The sequence below is a fragment of the Artemia sp. Qi Xiang Cuo genome, chromosome 14 (assembly GCF_049724085.1).
Source record: "Artemia sp. Qi Xiang Cuo chromosome 14, ASM4972408v1, whole genome shotgun sequence".
NCBI classification, from domain to species: domain Eukaryota; kingdom Metazoa; phylum Arthropoda; class Branchiopoda; order Anostraca; family Artemiidae; genus Artemia; species Artemia sp. Qi Xiang Cuo.
Window position 1 is genome coordinate 12,970,755 of NC_142807.1, and position 18,371 is coordinate 12,989,125.

Below are 18,371 nucleotides of genomic sequence, written 5' to 3' on the forward strand. Positions count from 1 at the left end.
TTAGTCTGAAAAGGACAGAATGTACAGGAAGGACTAGATCAATATTCTTGAAAATGTATAAAGGCTCTTAGTAGGGGATTTATCGGGGAGGGAAGGAGTGCTTTTAACGTACGAAGGGCATTATTTTGAAGACGTTGAAGGGGCTTAATTAGAGATTTGAAAGTATTTAAATAAGCAATCGGACAATAATTAAAATAAGAATGGATTAGAGAATAATAAACTGACTTAAGAGCAGGGAAAGGGAGGTGAAATTTTAGATACGGCATTAACCCCAAGTTCCTTCCTTGCTGTGTCCTTAGCCTATCAAGATGACGTTTCAAAGATAAATTGTCATCAGCTGTTAGCCCTAGATGCTTACAAGACTCCATCCTGGAACTGGTAACTAGTTCTCCTTTAAAAAGGACAGATATTTGAGAAATCGACGGTATGGCATGTGAAATTCGAGAGAAGATGATAAAATGGGTCTTTGAAGAGTTTAACACCATGAGGTTGTCAGCAAACCACTGCAATAGCTTCTTTAGACCAAAACAGAGGTTTTTCTCTGACGGATGATTCATCTGTACCTGTGACAGAATTAGCCGTGTCGTCTGCGAATAGTACAGCAAGTCCATCATCGGTGATATTGTCCAGAAGGTCATTGGCATATATTAAAAATATTAGTGATCCAGGAATTGAACCATGTGGTACTCCTACCTTTACAGAACATGGCGTTTTTACCGATCTTACTGCACCTCCATCCACAAATTGATTCCGACCACTGAGGTAAGACTGGATGAGTAAGAGAGCATTACCTCACCTCTTATTCCGTAGTTGTCAAGCTTATCCAGAAGAATCAGATGACAAATCGTGTCAAACGCTTTTTTTACATCCACAAATATTGTAGCTGGTATCACGTCACGGTCCATCGCATCATTCAAAAACTGTAGCAAAACCAATATAGAATGTTTGGTTGATTGGCCAGGCCTAAATCCAAACTGATGCTTGTTGAAGAAGTTAGACTTAGTCAGATTATTTATCAGGCTGTTGTAGATGCAACGCTCCATAATTTTCAAAAAAGCAGAGAGAATAGAGATAGGGCGGTAGTTTGAAGGCAACTTGGGGTCGCTACTTTTTTGGAGGGGTCTAAACATCGCCGACTTGAAAACAGTGGAAAAGATGCCATCTTTAAATTAAGAATTTACTGCTTGAACAATCATCAGCAGTTCGTCCTCAATAACTGGCGACAGAAACATAGAGGAGCAAGATGGCGAAGGTAGGTACTTTTTGTAATTATCCTTGACGACAGTTGAAAGGCCATAAGCTTCCTCTGCGGTTGCTTCTCCAATGCATGCAAAAAATTCACTTAACGTGTTGGCTACTTCTTGTTGGGATATTGAAGATGTTCCATCAGGCTTGGTTATGGTCTCAGGAAACGTATTAGTTTTTTGTTTATTCAGGCATTCATTTATCAGTGTCCATGTATTCTTTGGCGATCCTTCTGCTTCTTGAAACTGCTTATGGTAGTAAGCCTGTTTAGCTTTCCTGAGCAGGGTTGTCACAGAGTTTTTTATAATTCTTGAATTCCGTTCCAAGTACATCAGGATTATCAATATATTGCCTGAATAGCATATTTTTGTGTTCAATACTGGTTAGTAACCCTTGGGTGATCCAAGGCTTTTTCGGGGTCGCATACCTGGAGTGCTTTTTGCAAAAGGGGCAGGCAGAGTCAAGGGCAGAAGAGAATTTCTCAATAAATAGGGTAGCCATTGCATCTGGGTTGGCTTCTTCATAAACTGAAGTCCAGACGCTACAAGCCAATTTAGCTCTCAAATTTTGTAATGATTTATCATCAATAGTCTTTCTTACTTTTATATTCGGGTTCGATTTCAGTTTATTTATCAAAAATTCACCAAGTAGGTGATCCGATTCATCAGTTAGTACGACATAACTTGGATGTAGATTAAAATTCGTAAAAATGTTGTCAATAACTGATGCCGACTGTTCACCAATACGTGTTGGTATTCTTGTTGTTGGAACCAATCCGGCAGAAAAGCAAGTAGTTAGTAAATCTACAGGTAGAGATCTTAATTCTTGGGACTCTGAACTCACCAGTCCCAAATCTATATTAAAATCACCCATAAAAACCACTTTATGGTTCTTAAAATTCATCCGTTGTGTTAGATCATTCAACTTACTAATCAAATTTGACGTACTTGATCCCGGTGGTTGATAAAATAAGCATAGGAGAAGCTTCTCCTTACCAGACTTAATCTCAACCATTAAAAATTCAAACTCCATCTCTTGATACAAATCATTAAAATCCGTAATTTTACGGATAGGTAGATTCTGGTCAATAAACACGGCAAGTCCACCTTTCGAACGGGTAGACCTGTTTCTAGTAACTACCCTGTACCCAGATACAACAACCAAAGAACTGTTACCATCACTATGAAAAGTCTCACATAGTCCCAGAATACCAATACGATTACTATAAAGGAATGTGGATAGAAAATCTAAACTACTAAGCACTCCTCTACAATTCCAAAACGCAATTCGGGAGGATTCTAACTGATTAAATGGAGGGATTTGGTCATTATTTATATATTTACTACGAGGAAAAGACTGGATAAAAAGATCAGAAGATTCTTCACCAGTTGATCCTACCGAATTAAATAATTCATTTAGGTCAAATTGTTTTTTTTTCTCAAAATCATGGAGCCGGTCCGATGCTTTCTTATTTAACAATTATTATCATGAGAATATCATATACATAAAACTTGTGGTTGTACCTCAGATAAGTCCCCGCATGTGAGGAGTGAGAAGGTGGCCGAACTATATCCAAATTCAACAGTAATAATGCAGACCTTTGAGTCTACAATCTCGACAATGCAACAACAAGCTTGTTTTCCGCTGAAAGGGAAAACGAGCAGAACGAGAACATTTTTTGCACAACTAGAGCTAGACAGAAAAGAAGGACAACATGAAAATAATCACACATAATAACAAGGCAACTCAGGCCACTCAGCGCGTCCCCAGGTGGTGGATAGGGGAACGTCCTGTAGATATGCAGGGCACCTCCCGGTAAGGAGGCGCGGACCAAGGGAGGACCCGGTCTCTGGGGGTCTTGAAATAAAGCTGGAGCACCCACGTCTGGGGGCCATAAGTTCAGGCGGAGGAGGTGGAAGGCCCCTCTGATGTGCACTGGGCAGGGCTCATCGGCGTTTGGATACGTCCCTCCAGTCACAAACCTTCTCCCAGGAATGGGAAAATTGCAGGTGAAGCAGGACGCCAGAAGGGTGCATTTTCGGTAGTAGATATAGCCGGCCCCTGCTAGGGATGGAGAGGAGTGGCTTACCGCCATCCTGAAATTAGCGAAGAAACCTTCTTTCTAATTAAAAAATTATGAAGTACAAACGATCCGGAACGAGAACCAATACGACCGCGTCCGGGGCAACCGACGAAGTTACCGCGTCCGGGGCAACCAACGAAGTTACCGCGTCCGAGGCAACCGACGAAGTTACCGCGTCCGGAACAACCGACAAACTGACGACCCAGAATCTCCCTTTAACAATGTTGACAACTCCAAACCCGGAGGCTCTGCTTTCTCCTAAATTTATTTTATCTGTTGGAACCCTGAACGTTAGGACGCTTGCTAAACAAGGCAAAATAGATCTTGTCCTAAATGAACTAAACCGATATAAATGGGATATTGTGGGACTTTCAGAAACACATCTCCCTAGCACCGGCGAAGAAAGGATCGGCAACACTAGTCTGATAGTGTCTGGGAGAACCAATGGCGTCCATCGCCAAGGTGTTGGCTTTTTGATGTCGACTAAGGCACGAAGATCCCTGATTTCCGTAACACCTGTGTCAGAACGGTTGATTATGATACGAATGAAAGGATCCCCGATCAACATCACGATCATACAAGTCTACGCTCCTGACTGCAGCAAACCAGATGAAGAGTCTGACAATTTCTACCTTCAACTGCAAAGCTTAATTGACGCAGTTCCTAAAAAAGACCTTATTGTTGTCATTGGCGACTTCAATGCTATTGTTGGTAACGATTCTGCTCGAAATGAAGATGTTATGGGTAAATTTGGCCTTGGACGACTTAACAAGAGGGGTGAACGCCTCATTGAATTTTGCAGAGACAGTGATCTAGCCATTACCAATACTCTCTTCAAACACAGAGAACTTCGTAAGGCGACATGGACCTCACCGGATGGAAAAACCCGTAATCTTATTGATTACGTGCTCGTCTCTAGGCACTGGAAATCGTCTGTGCTAGATACTGTCACACTCGCAGGTGGTGATTTCGACAGCAACCATTCCCTTGTCATGTCTGCACTAAAGATACGCCTGAAATTTTCCGCAAAGCTGAATAATAGTCCAGCTCGTTTCAATACACATCTTCTCAAAGACCCTCAAACTCGCCAAACCTACATCCATGAACTGTCTACTCAAATATCGGACCTTCTTTCTAATATTCCTGTTACTCTATCTAAAGAGGATATCGGTAAACTGGTCACAGACTCCTCTAAGATCATCAGCAAAGTAGCGATGTCCGCCCTAGGAACCAAAAAGGGTGATAAAAAGCCTTGGATAACAAATGAAATTATTTTATTATGTACTGAGAAACGAAAACACAATCACAGGTCAGACAGAGAGAGCAGGGACAGATATAAGCAGTTGAAGCGTGCTGTAGAAAAAGCCACCCGTAGAGCCCATTGCACCTACATTAAAGACAAATGTGAACAGTGTGAGGCTGATTTTAAGAGAGGCGATTCATACTTCATGTATAAGAGAGTTCGTGAGCTAACAAGCAAGAAAAACCTCAGTTCTTGTACACTGCTAGATAAAAATGGCTCTCAGATACAAAGCACAGAAGGTATCCGATCGAGATGGATGGAGCATTTCAAAGAAAAGCTTAATCCTGATATCTTTCCAAACTCTGCTGTCCTGGACCTCTTGCCCGTTACTGTCTCAGATCCCAGCCCACCTCCTCTCCGTTCTGAGGTCAAAGATGCCATCCAAGCGCTGAAGACTAACAAGGCCCCTGGCCCGGACGGGATACAGGCAGAACTGCTGAAAGTCCGGTGTGAACCACTTATAGATCTTTTCCACAAGATTGTATCCGGTGCCTGGCAAAAGAGTCATTTCCCAACTTCTTGGTGCGGAGCCAAAATTGTTTCATTACACAAGAAAGGGTCAAAGGCAGTTTGTGATAATTACCGTCCTATTAGCCTAACAAGTCAAACTGCCAAGATCTTCACCCGAATTATACTCCAACGGATCAGAGCCGTGTCATCCTTAGTCATCCAAGAATACCAAGCCGGGTTTTGCCCTGGGAGATTGACCGTTGACCAAATTTTCAATGTTCGCCAAATTTTAGAGAAATATCTGGAATTCGGTCGCAACCTGCATCAGCTCTTCATGGACTTTAGGCAAGCATTTGACCTTATTTGGAGAAATGGCCTATGGCATATCCTTCTCCATTACGGAATCCCACGAAACCTAGTAGATCTTATCAAGGATATGTACTCAAAATTTGGGAGTCGTGTGATGACTAGTGAAGGTCTCACTGACAGTTTCCAGACTTCCGCAGGTGTCCTTCAAGGATGCCTTTTTTCTCCAGAGCTGTTCAACCTTTTCCTCACAGCAGTCTTATCCCTGGTAGAGACAACTTGTGGCGCACATATAGGGGGTATTCAGATAGATAAGCTAGCCTACGCCGACGATATCAACGAAATGGCTGAAACACCCGAGGATCTACAAGCCGTTCTTAACGACGTCTTCGAAGCCACTAGTTCTTTTGGAATGATCATAAATGTATCAAAAACAAAGGCTATGTGCTGCTCACGAAAGCCAAAGGATACAGTTAAGCCATACCTGAAAATTAATGGAGAGAGTATCCAGTGGGTTGACGAGTTCCCTTGTCTCGGTAGTCTGATCACCAGCGACAACAGTCAACCAAAAGACATTAAAAGACGTCTTGCCCTCGCAAGTTCAAGTTTCAAGGCCCTTATGCCCATATGGCGAAGCAAAGATTTGTCTCTGCGGCTTAAGACACGATTTTTTGATACCCTGATCATCCCCATCGCAATCTACTCATGTGAAACATGGACACTGAATGTAAATGACAACCGTCGATTTGCAGCATTTGAAACTAAGTGCCTCCGTCGCATCGCCGGGATCACTTACCTTGATAGAATCTTAAATGTCGAACTTCTTGAGCGCCTTAAAATACAACAAACAATTCTCATGAAGATCCAGCTCCAGCAACTTCAATGGCTCGGTCACGTACAACGGATGAGTTGGTCCCGTCTCCCAAAAATTACCTTTGAAGGCCACAGTCACGGTTCTCGTCCTCGTGGTCGTCCCCCAAAAAGGTGGAAGGAAAACTTTGCACCTCACCGCCTCTCGGACCTTCTTCGCCTAGCAGAAGACCGTGAAGCATACAAAAGGCACATCCACGCCGTTACGAGGAAAGAGGCCCCAAGACGACCTTCAAGGACGGATGGGACTTAAGTCAAGTAAGTCAATAACAAGGCACAAAAAACACAGCATGACGAGATCAATTCCAATCTCTGTTTTCACTCGCGGAATATAATAATAAATCGAAATCGATGTCACAACTAATCCATTAACTAATCCGGACGCTAGACCACGAAAACGAAGCAGATCCTTTAACTTCAAGCCATATGTCTATGCCTTTTTGACGAATCCGAGAAGACGTTATTTCGCCTTTCGTTTTCATCTCACGTGATTTGGCCAAGAGCTCACTTTTTCGGATATTCAGTCCAGGCGGCAAGTCTGTGTAAATAACGATACCACTGGCCTTAAGTATAATGACGTTTTGACATTATAGCTTTAATCTCATTTTTGGACCCTAACGATACAAGCACAGGCTTCACTTTGTTTTGCTTACTTTTGCGTTGACGGGAGTCAGTAATATTTGCCGAACGAGAAGTACTGCGATAGTACTTCGTTATCATTACTGGGTCGTCAATTCCTAGCTTATTCACAAAAAGGCTTTTCACATTAACTTCAGGCGTTTCATTAGATTTTTCTTCCGGTAATCCGTGAACCAACAAATTAAGCTTTCGGTCTTTTGCTTTCAAAGCAAGCAATCGTTTGTCTAGAGCTTCAGATTTAAGCTTCTGCTCCTCTATTGTAGATTATAGTTCAACTATTCGTGAATCACGGGTTGTTGCATCACTTTTTAACGATGCAACTTCCACCGAAATTGAGTCAAGTTTGCCGGAAAACTCCACCTGAGACGGAATTATCTTGTCCAGTTTTCTCTGAATAAATTTGTCAAATGGCGACTGACTGACGTATGGCATCTTTAAATACTACAAAATCCGCGAAGTGAAATCTTTAGTTTATTCCATGAAAAATGGTACTCTGATTACCTTAATTGGTATTTCACTTGGCAAATATCCACAAACAGGTAACACAGATGCAATTAGTCAAGCGTTGGAATATAGATTAAATCAAGTCAACTTTTAATCCTTAGTTCCTGTCATAAATAGCTATAATACACTTTCACTCAATGAGAACAGAATGGCTACTGAATGGAAAGTAGATGGAATAAATAAGTTTGATATATTCATTTATTCAAAATTACACTGCAATAAATATAAGCAATAAAAGATAAATACCTCATCAGATTCCGCCTCGAAGCTCTTTCTTATCGCACTCGCATAAGAGAATGTAGTAAGATGTATTTTTAAATCAAAAAGTTGCATAGAAAGTTAAGGCAACACCTCAAGAGAAAACAAAGAAATAAAGAGGTTTGTCAGACCTTATCTATCAATATATCTTGACTGGTAGAAATGTATGATGTAGCTAAAATAAAAACAATTTTTTTATTATTTTGGATGGCCGACTGTCGTGAATAAAGCCATGCTATATTGTTTATTTTGGGTTAAAATTGTTTGGTTCTATTAAAAGCATCCCGCTTTTAAATAGCTGCCAAAATAGCTTAATATTTATCTAAAAAAAAAAAAGTTACTCAGATTGTTGTCGGGGAATGATTATAGGAAAAAGTGAGTTTTTAAAAGCAAAGTGGGGCTGATGAAAACGAAGAATAATGTTGAAACCTAAAACAATAAAATGTGATGCAAAGTAGTTTTTGCAACACATTTTGGTTGCACATAAACCAGATCTTGATATTTTGCTGTTTTTAGAACTCTGAATTACTAGAACTTTCCTTAATGTCAATCTTACTTGATTTCTTTAGAAAATTAAAATTGTATATTAATTTTTATTGATTTCATGGCCAGTAAAAAACAATTGACAGCCTTATAAATTGGTATTTTGTTTTCTTATAAATTGAAACATTGAGCCATATAAATTGGTATTTTTTCGGTATTTAAAAATCATTATTAGCTTTCAGCTTAGCCTATATACTTCTCTATCCGATGTTGCAGTTGCCTGCTAGCTCCAGTGGCGTGAATTGTGGGGAAAGGGTGCCTATGATATACTCTAGCATTCTCCTTCCCCCCACCTATATTTCCAAAATACCTTTTTTAAAGCTTTAAAATTCTCTTTTGATAGCACTCCTCTTTTCTACCTATTCTACCATGCTACATCTACCTCAAAGTTGCCCCCTCGTGATATTAAAAATAAATCTACTTCTTCCCGATTAGACATTGGGTAGATAATGTCCCGTGGCAGATAATTTATGAAAAATACCAATGAAGTTAGACGAGGGAGCATGTACTGTTAGTGCCAGCAGTTCTTCTTTTGACCGTGATGATGACAGTGCCAGTTTTATTTCTTTTGTCCTGTCCACTGTAAGAAAGGTGCTCTAAGTAATATTTTTGGGATGAGATATTGCACTTAGGGGTGGCGCTATCAAATCGAATTTTAATGTTAATGTATCCATAAAAATTAGCTTTTAAATGAACCCTTAAACAGCTCTGCATGATGTTTTAGGTAACTTTCCAAGAAGAAAAAAAGAGGTTGCTCAGTGCCACCCACCGAGTATAGACTTTCTTTGTTTCAGGGGGGTGGGACTTTAATTGAACTAACTTTGTTTGTTGACAAAGGTACTTATAATATTTTTATTTTAATTTAATCCGAGAACATTTTTTAGGAATTTCATGCTCTCTAAAGTATAATGCAAAGTTGTGTTCGAAAATGAAATTTAATAATAATATTAATTTAAATAATAATTAAAATTCTTAAATAAACTATAAGCGAAATTTTTTATCACTAGGTATTTTTTACATATTTGGAATCAAAATTAATGGTTAATTCTATTGATATGTTAATTGCTATCATTATATGGCTTCTTTTGATATTCTGTTTCAATTGGCCTGATCAGTTTCTTAGGTACAGTTTGTGAAAATAACCTGTTTGAAACCATTTTTATATCTGTGGCCAAATTAAGGTCTGCTTCATAAAGGCATATCATCAGTCAGCATAACATGTAGGTTGAAATTAGAAAAAAATGCACAGTTTATTTAAGGGTAACATTGTACTCAGGCACGGAACTCAAGACAAACGTTCTTTAATGCTGCATATATTTGGCGTTGGTTTCAGACAGCATCGGAAATGTCATCGCGGCAACCCTGGGTGGTCATTTATGTTTAAAATATGATGGAAAGATATCATGTTGGTTATTTAAGCCATTTTTCTCAAAAGCCGTACTGAACATCAGTCTTCTTGCTCCATCGGAACTAAATCAAATTTAGTTAGGATTGCCTTTTTCACCAACTGTATGGTGAGTGGTGAGAATGTAATGCTTGAGATCGAAAGTTATGTTATTCATACTTAATACTATTAACAACTCACTGCAGCAACAAGCCGCTTGAGGCCAACACAGCTACCTAAGCTCCTCCTCCATCCCAATCTATTCAAATCGTCACTTTTTACACCCGCCCACGAAGTTCTCATTTCCTTTAAATCTTTCTTTATGGCCTCCTCCCACACCAGACAAGGACAACCTGATTTCCGTTCAACCCTAGAGGGTTGCCCAAAATGGACGAACTTTAGCGGTATATTGTCCTGCATAAACATAACATGCCCTAACCCCCTCAACCTACCTTTCATTCAAACCATAGCGGGTGGTTTCGAACCACATTTTTGTATAGCCTATTGTTTGAAATACAGTCAGTCAGCCGGGTACCCAGAACAATCCTTAAACAATTTCTCTGGAAAACATCTAGCAAATCTTCTTCCACTTTTTGGAGCGCCCATGCTTCAGAGCCATATTTAACCACTGTCATCACTGTAGCTTCTAATATTCTAATCTTGGATTGCAGACTTATCTTCCTGTTCTTCCAAACTTTTTTTTAACTGTGACAAAACACCCTGAGCCTTGGCTATTCTAATTTTAACATCTTCTCTGTTCCCGCGATCTTTACTAATAATACTAATACTACCATGGTAGGTGAAGCAGTCTACCCGATCAATCTTTTCATTACCCAACGTAACCATTTCATCCTTATTCCTTATTCCTAGCTATAGTGATTTAGTCTTCTTAACATTAATTTTCAAACCTATTCTAGCACCCTGCACTCGCAAAACCTTTAAAAGTTCATTAATTTTGCTCACACTTTCATGTAGGATTCTTAATTATCAGCATAATCTAATTCCAGGACAGTTTTTCCTCTTCATTTGAGTCTATATTCTCCTACCACCTTTCGTGTTCTCCTTAAGACAGAATTCATCAAAATAATCCATAAAAATGTGGATAGAACACAACCCTGCTTAATTCCTGATTTAATACGGAACCAGCTGCTAACCTCATTTCCCACCTTAACCGCAGCAGTGTTATTCTCGTACAAAGCACTAATCACTTTAATGTATTTGTCTGGATACAACTTTGACTAAAGCTCTTCTATCAACAGAATCGAACGCTTGCTCATAATCTATAAAACTGAGGACCAAAGGTGCTTGAAAACTCAGGCACTCCTCAATTATTCACCTAAAAGTGAAAATTTGGTCGACAAATTTTGTCGACCTTTCTCTACTTTTTCCGAAACCGCAGTGTTCTTCTCTTAAATCTTTGTTTACGGCATTTCTCAGTCTAAAAAGTATCATATTACTAAGTATTTACTATCTTGACAGAAAAGACTAATGCCTCGATAATTTCCACACTCACTTTTATCACCTCTCTTATAAAGTGGCTGAATTAAGGTTTTCCTAAAATCGTTAGGTACTTCCCCTTTTTCAAAAATCAAATTCATAATCTTCAGTAATGTATTTCTAACCTCAGGGCTACCATACTTAAGAAACTCATTTACCACCCTATCAGCAGCTAGAACCTTATTATTTTTCAATCCTTTAGATACTGTTACTAATTACTCCTAACAAAACAAATATTCCTTCACATCCAAGATATCACAAAATTTTTAATTTTACTCTCTATCTCTTACTGCAACTCTATCTCGGTTAAGCAAATTCTCAAAATGTTCGGCCCAGCTCTCTTTAGTTTTTTCCTTATCGCTAATTGCGGCCCCATTCATATCTTTAAATGGGCCAAGTCCGCATTGACAACTCCCTCTAAATTTGTTAACATGTCAGTATAATATTTTACTGTTATGTCGTCTGGTTGCATATTCCAGATCTTCCGCAATTTGATCCATAGTCTTCACTTAACACCTTCTGAATTTATAGTCTAATACTTTCTCCGGTTTTCTTACATTCCTTTGGTTTTCATGTGATATATAACTAAGATAATTCTTGTGCAAGCCCTTTGTCCTTTCTATTAAACATATAGCTTTTTAACTAATATTCTTAGATGTAGTTCTAGCTCACTTCACTAAGACACCTTCTGCAACTTCACAAATTGTTTTTGTAAAATTATTCCAACCATCTTTCACATTGTCAAATTTTAAACATAAATTTAGTATTCAACTGTACATGGAAAGTTTCTCTCAAATTCCCACCCTGGAGTCTACCAACATCATAACTTCCCGGGAGGTAGTTACCCTTCCGAAATTTGAGCTTTAGATTAACCCTTAACACTACTTGATGGTGATCTTTACTTTTAACATCAATAACGGCACTTCTATTTATCCTAGTATCTAGTATTGATCCTTCCATTCTTTGGCTTGCTATAACATAATCGACAAGGTTTTCTCTCCTGCACTCACGTGAATACCATTTTAAATTATGACCAGACAAAGTATTGGTTATGACTAGATTGTTATGCCTAGAGAATGACAAGTCTGTATCAATTAGTGTCTTGTTATCCTAAACCAAATTTACGTAGACTTAAATAGCATGTATACCTATCTCTACTGACCTGGGTGATAAAATCTCTTAGTAAATACATCATCTTTTTACCTAGGACCCTGTCTATTTGCTCCTGTAAATGTTAGTAAAATTCACCTGAGTCACTCGTATCTCCGTCAGTCGGTTCTACAGGGGCGTATACTACTATAACTGATACCCTGAACTTTTTAGTCATAAATGAGCAATTAGTATTCTATTATTAATACCTTCCCAGCCTAAACAAGACTTAACACCTTAGTCGTCATCAGCCCTACTCCCTCACCTTAGAGCTTAAGCCGGCTTAGAGCCGGACAGCAAGAAGTCCCCCATCCGTGAATGGAGGGTTTGTGCAATCCTGGGCCCAACTTGGTCATAACATGGTTTTCAGCACTTGGCGATGCTCTTCTATCAAAAAGAGTTGAAATCCTGCATAGACAATGTCAAGCATATTCCCTCCAACTCATTATAAATTCCTGCCTACAAATATTATGCTACCACGGGGAGGCAGCCCATAATAGATAAATCAGCTAGGAAGAGGTTTCTCAGCCCAAAGACGCCCTTCAAAAAAACCAAGCCCAAAAGATTTATCCATTAGTCGGAGTACCGAACTATCTCGTTTACTATGTTCTAATTTCTTCGAGGGGTGCCACTCCTCAAATGGGATTAGAATTGAACTCAATGTGGGAATAGATTCCAAGTCTTGCAGCTACCCAGGCAGGGTCAAGATAGTCCTTTGCCGAGGACGTTGTTTTTAGACCTTGATCTTACATCCTGCTGCAGCTGTCTTTCTATAGAGGATCCTCCCACAATTGTTTTATACTTCACCATGCAATTTAACCTATTACTGGGAGAAGGTTTGTGACTCTTGGGACTTGTGGACAAACCAGTGGGCCCTTTTGAATATACATTTGAGGGGCTTTCTTCCTTCTCCGCCTGTATTTATGACCCCGGGCGAGGGTGCCCCAGTTCCTATAATGGACCCCTAGGGACAAGGTCCCCCCTTGGTGCGTGCCTCCTGTGCAGGTACCCTACATATCTTTTGGGTGGTCCCCTAAAACCACCTGTGGAAACGCTGAATGGCCTGGGGGAGGCCAGAAACATAAGAATGACGTTAATTAGTTGTGGGTCCTTAAACATGGAGAATGATATAGTTTTCTGTATGACTTTTAAAATATTAAATTATTATAGAGAAGTATGAATAAAGTCATGCCGAAGACTTTTTGGTTTTCTTATTTAATATAACTCAACATTAGCTTGTAAAACTAATGTAAAACTAAAACTGAATGCAAACAAAGGCTCGAAATTTTCAGGAGGTCTAGATTATTATCATTTACATACGTGAGCAAATAACCTGCGCCTATCTTATCTGCGATGAATAAGGAAAAACTGAGGTGGAAGTTCCCATGATATCATCGCGAAGAATATGTGGATAATACCTTGAATATTTACCTATACATAGATGTAATGATTTTGATAAAGACTTACTGTATTCTCAAATATTAAATAATTTCCTGACGATTATCAGGCTGATGTTCATTTATCTTTTATTTCTATATGTAGGGAACACCCTACATATCTGTAGGGTGTTCCCCTATCGCCACCTGGGGACACGCTCGAGATTTTGATTCAGAAATTTTCAGGAAGTCTTGATTATTATCATTTACATACGGGAGCAAATAACATGCGCCTATCTTAAGTGCGATGAATAAGGAAAAACTGAGGTGGAAGTTTCCATGATATGATCACGAAGGATATTTGGATAAGCTTCATTATTTACCTAGAAATAAATTTAATGATGCCCATAAAGAATTATCGGATTCTTAAATATTAAATAATTTCCTAACGACGATCAGGCTAATGTTCAGGTTGACTCTGTCTCACAACTTTGTTTTTTAAAACAATAAAAAAACTTTAGCGTAAAGAGCGAGGCGTTGAGGAGGGGACAGTCTCTTTCATATACAGAATAATTTCTGTTCGTTTTAAGTTTCAATGTCGCTCCTTACTTTCAGTTAAAAAACTTGGTTTTTTTATTTAATTTCTGATCGTTTTTTAGTTAATGCAGCTTTTATTTTGGCTCGCCGGCATTGAATAAGTAAGCAAAATTTGCATAAAAAAATTACTTTTCTTTTGCTAAATGGCTTTCTCTAAATTTGGTTCTGACGTAATTTACAAATTAACTTACGTAACGACCTTCTATATTCGTATATTTTTCTTCTGGCAAAAAATACACAGTTGCAGATTTTTGCATATATGAGCTTGAAACCTATGTTATAGGGTTTTCTGATACGCTGAATCTGACGGTGTGATTTTCATAAAAAATTTTTCACTTTTAGGGGATGTTTCCCCCCTCTTTAAAATATCAGGTAAATTTTCTCAGGCTCGTAGCCTTTGATGAGTAATACTAAACTTAAAAAAATTCATATATTTAGAATCAGCATTATAAGCCCATTCTTTTGATACATTTATTGACATCAAAGTTCCGTTTTTAAAAGTTTCGATTACTATTGAGCCGTATTGCTTGTTTTTTTAATTGTTTTTTTTTTATTACGTATATGTTATTACGTATATGAGTGGGTTCTCCCCTTAGTCAATACCACGCTCTTTACGTTAAAAGTAAAAAAAATTTTAATTCACAAACCCCTGAATCACAAAGGCCGTTTAATTAGAATAGATAGCTCTTTTGAAAGCACTAGAAAAACTGTTGCGTAAAGAGCGAGGTATTGACTTGGGGGAGAACCCCCTCATATACGTAATAATTTATGTTCATTTTAGGTTCTAATGTTGCTTCTTACTTTCAGTTGAAAAAACTGGTTTTTTTAAAATTTAATTTCTGATCATTTTTTAAATAATGCTTGGAAATCCGGCGCCCCCTTCATAGAAATGTCCCTTGCCCCAAAGAAACATCCTCCACGGAAAGATTTTCCCGAGTAACCCCTTCCTCCAGCCCCCCCCCCCACCAGAAAAAAAACCTTCCTGAAAATGTCTGTATACTTCCCAATAACCAATACAATATGTTAGCAATGGGCAAAGTTCATAACTTGCAGCCCTTCCCCTGGGGACTGTGGGGGATTAAGTCATCGTAAAAGACATATTTATTAGATTTTCGACTATGCTGAACAAAATGGCTATCTCAAAATTTTAATTGGGTGACTTTGAGAAAAATATGAGCGTGGGAGGGGGCCTAGTTGCCCTCCATTTTTTTGGTCACTTAAAAAGGGAACTAGAACTTATAATTTCCATTCAAATGAGCCATCTTACGATATTCTTGGACCACTTTATCAGTACGACTACCCCTGGGGAGAAACAACAAATAAACACGCACCCGTGATGTTTCTTCTGGCAAAAAATACAAAATTCCACATGTTTGCGGGTAAAAGTGTAACACCGGTGCAGTAGAGGTTGCCGATCGTCTAAATTTAATTTTGCTAATATAATTATAAGTAAAGGAATTTTAAGGGGTCTTTCTCCTCTTTTTCAAAAAATCTTCCAAATTTTCTCGGGTTCTTAAATTTAGCGATGTGATGTTAAATCCGATAAAACTTAGAAATTAGAATTAAAATCTGATTCTTTTGATGTATCTATTGGTACCAAATATCCGTTTTTTAGAGTTTCGGTTACCATTGAGCCGGGTCGCTCCTTACTTACAGTTCGTTACCACGAACTGTTTGATAATTCACACGTATCTGACTCGGGAGCCGGAAGTGAATTCTTGCGAAAAAGATGCCAGGGTAAGATGTAAGAAGTAGAAGGGCCTTATTGAGTTGTGTCACCCACCCCTGCTGCCACCTATAACTTTTTTTAACTCCATATATGGGCATAGAACCACGTGGTTTATGGTTTTTGTCAATGAGAATGAAAAACAGGAATTTTGTCACATTTATGGATGTTTTCTTGGATGGTTATGTGTGTTGGTCGATTTATTTGATGTTTTTCATGGATGTTTAATGGTTTTTGTCAGTGAGAATGAAAAAAAAGGTTTGTGACTCCTGGGACTTGTGGACAAACTAATGGACCCTTTTGAGTATACGTGTGAGGGGCTTTCTTCTTTATCCCGCCTGTATTGGTGACCCCGGGTGACGATATCCCAGTTCCGCTAAAAGACCCTTAGGGGCAAGTTCCCCCCTTGGTGCGTGCTTTCTGTGCAGGCACCCTACATATCTTTTGGGTGTTCCCCTCAAACCACCTGGGGAAACACTGGAATTTTTCATGCAGAAATTTTCAGGAGGTCTAGATTATTATCATTTATATACAGGAGCAAATAACATGCGCCTATCTTAAGTGCAGTGAATAAGGAAAACCTGAGGTGGAAGTTTCCATGATATCATCACGAAGGATATTTATTACCTAGAAAGCTTTTAGTTTAGAAATAATAGCTTCATTATTTACCTAGACATAGATTTAATGATGCTGATAAAGAATTACCGGATTCTTAAATATTAAATAATTTCCTAAGGACGATCAGGCTAACGTTCATTTATCTTTTATTTCTCTTGGAAAAAAATTACCTGACTAAAGGTATTACGTGGCTGTTATTGAAGGTATTACGTAAACTGTTATTCCTAACAGTTCAGTTTTATTTACAACTATCTGTTCACAGAGAAGAGGATTAAAAGTTGGGTTAATATTCTTATTTTCTCAGACTCGTAACCTTTGATGTGTATCACTAATCTTAATGAATCTTGTATATTTAGAATCAGCTTAACAAGTCCATTTATTTTAATATATCAATTTATATCAAAATTTAGTTTTTTTTACAGTTTCGGTTGCTATTGAGCCGTGTCGCTCCTTACTTAAAGTTTGTTACCATGAACTGATTTGCTACGCAGACGTGTATTAATTTTGGCCTCTGCAAAAACCAGGCCCAATGAAAAAATTTTTTTTTCTTATTAATTTATCTATATAACTATTTGTCTGCTAGAAACATAGCTTACCAAAAAAAAGAATCTTTAGAACGATAAAGTTATTGCTGTTGACAATTGGAAATTAAATCAAAAATATTTTTTCTCTTCAAAAATAATTTGTTAAATAATTCTAGCTAATTTCTCCTGTTATGATACCCGCTTAAAAATTCATTATTAAACTTTTAATTAATTTTTATTTTGTATATTTAAATGCCTCTTCAAATTTTAAAGTTTTTTCTTACCATTAGTATTTTGAAGTTTATGTCGCATAAAAAATCGCTCTCACACACACAAAGAAAAGAAAAACAAAAGATTTCAAGCAATCCCCGTTAATTGCCCGTAATCATTAGAAGTTGATATATCCAAAGTAGGCCATAAGAAACTAAAAGTTGATTTTCCTCCCTCACAAAACTTTCCCCGTAAGTTTCAGACTGATAACTAACCGCGGGACAAAACAGGGGAGACTGACCGAAACTAAGACTTTAGGAATGCCGATTATGAAAAACAAAATTCTTTTTTCATCTTTATCTGAATTTTTTTTATCCCTTATTGTATTTCTAACATTAATTCTACTTTTCCCCCATTACATAGGTAGATTCTCAGTCATTGAGATTTATTTGTAGCTTCATTATTATTATTATTAATGTAGTCATTGTTGCTACAACACGCCGTACAGTATATATTGTGACTGCATGTGGACAAGAAAAACAAAAAACTTGTTAAATATATTCCATTTTGATTCGTAGTACTGATACAGCTCAGTTGTATTCTGTTTGAGAAAGTAGGGTCAGAGTAGTATTTGGTGACATTTTGATTAATCGATAAATCCATAGTTTTACTTCCGATATTCAGTATTTCGTATTACTTCTTGCCATCTCGTGGAAATTCTGAAGTTCAGTAAACGCAAATGTTAAATAATTTTTGTTTTCTAAAACTTTTTTTCAAAACTAAAATAACATAAAAAAAAAAAATAAAAATCAGCTTCGATAAAATAATTGAATATAATAAAAACCTCTATTTGGAATTATTCGGGCTCAGGAAAAGAGAAAAATAAATTACTGGCTATTCAAAAACATCAGCATGTCCATATTTGTCACATCAGGTTTTAGTTTTTTGGTGCAAATATTGTCAATAGAGATTTGAACCTGGCGCAACTTGTCGGTAGCTAAAACACTACGTCTGAAAAAACTGAAAATATTTCTAGCCTTTTGGACGAATGGAAACAATTTAGAAGTATTATTAATAGCACCCCCCCAT

General features: G+C 37.9%; 1 protein-coding gene across 2 annotated transcripts in view; it reads left to right on the top strand.

The window, feature by feature from the left end:
* LOC148944151 (musculin-like) overlaps positions 1 to 18,371 on the top strand; it is a 111,946-nt gene that overhangs the window by 22,146 nt on the left and 71,429 nt on the right. The window lies entirely within an intron of this gene.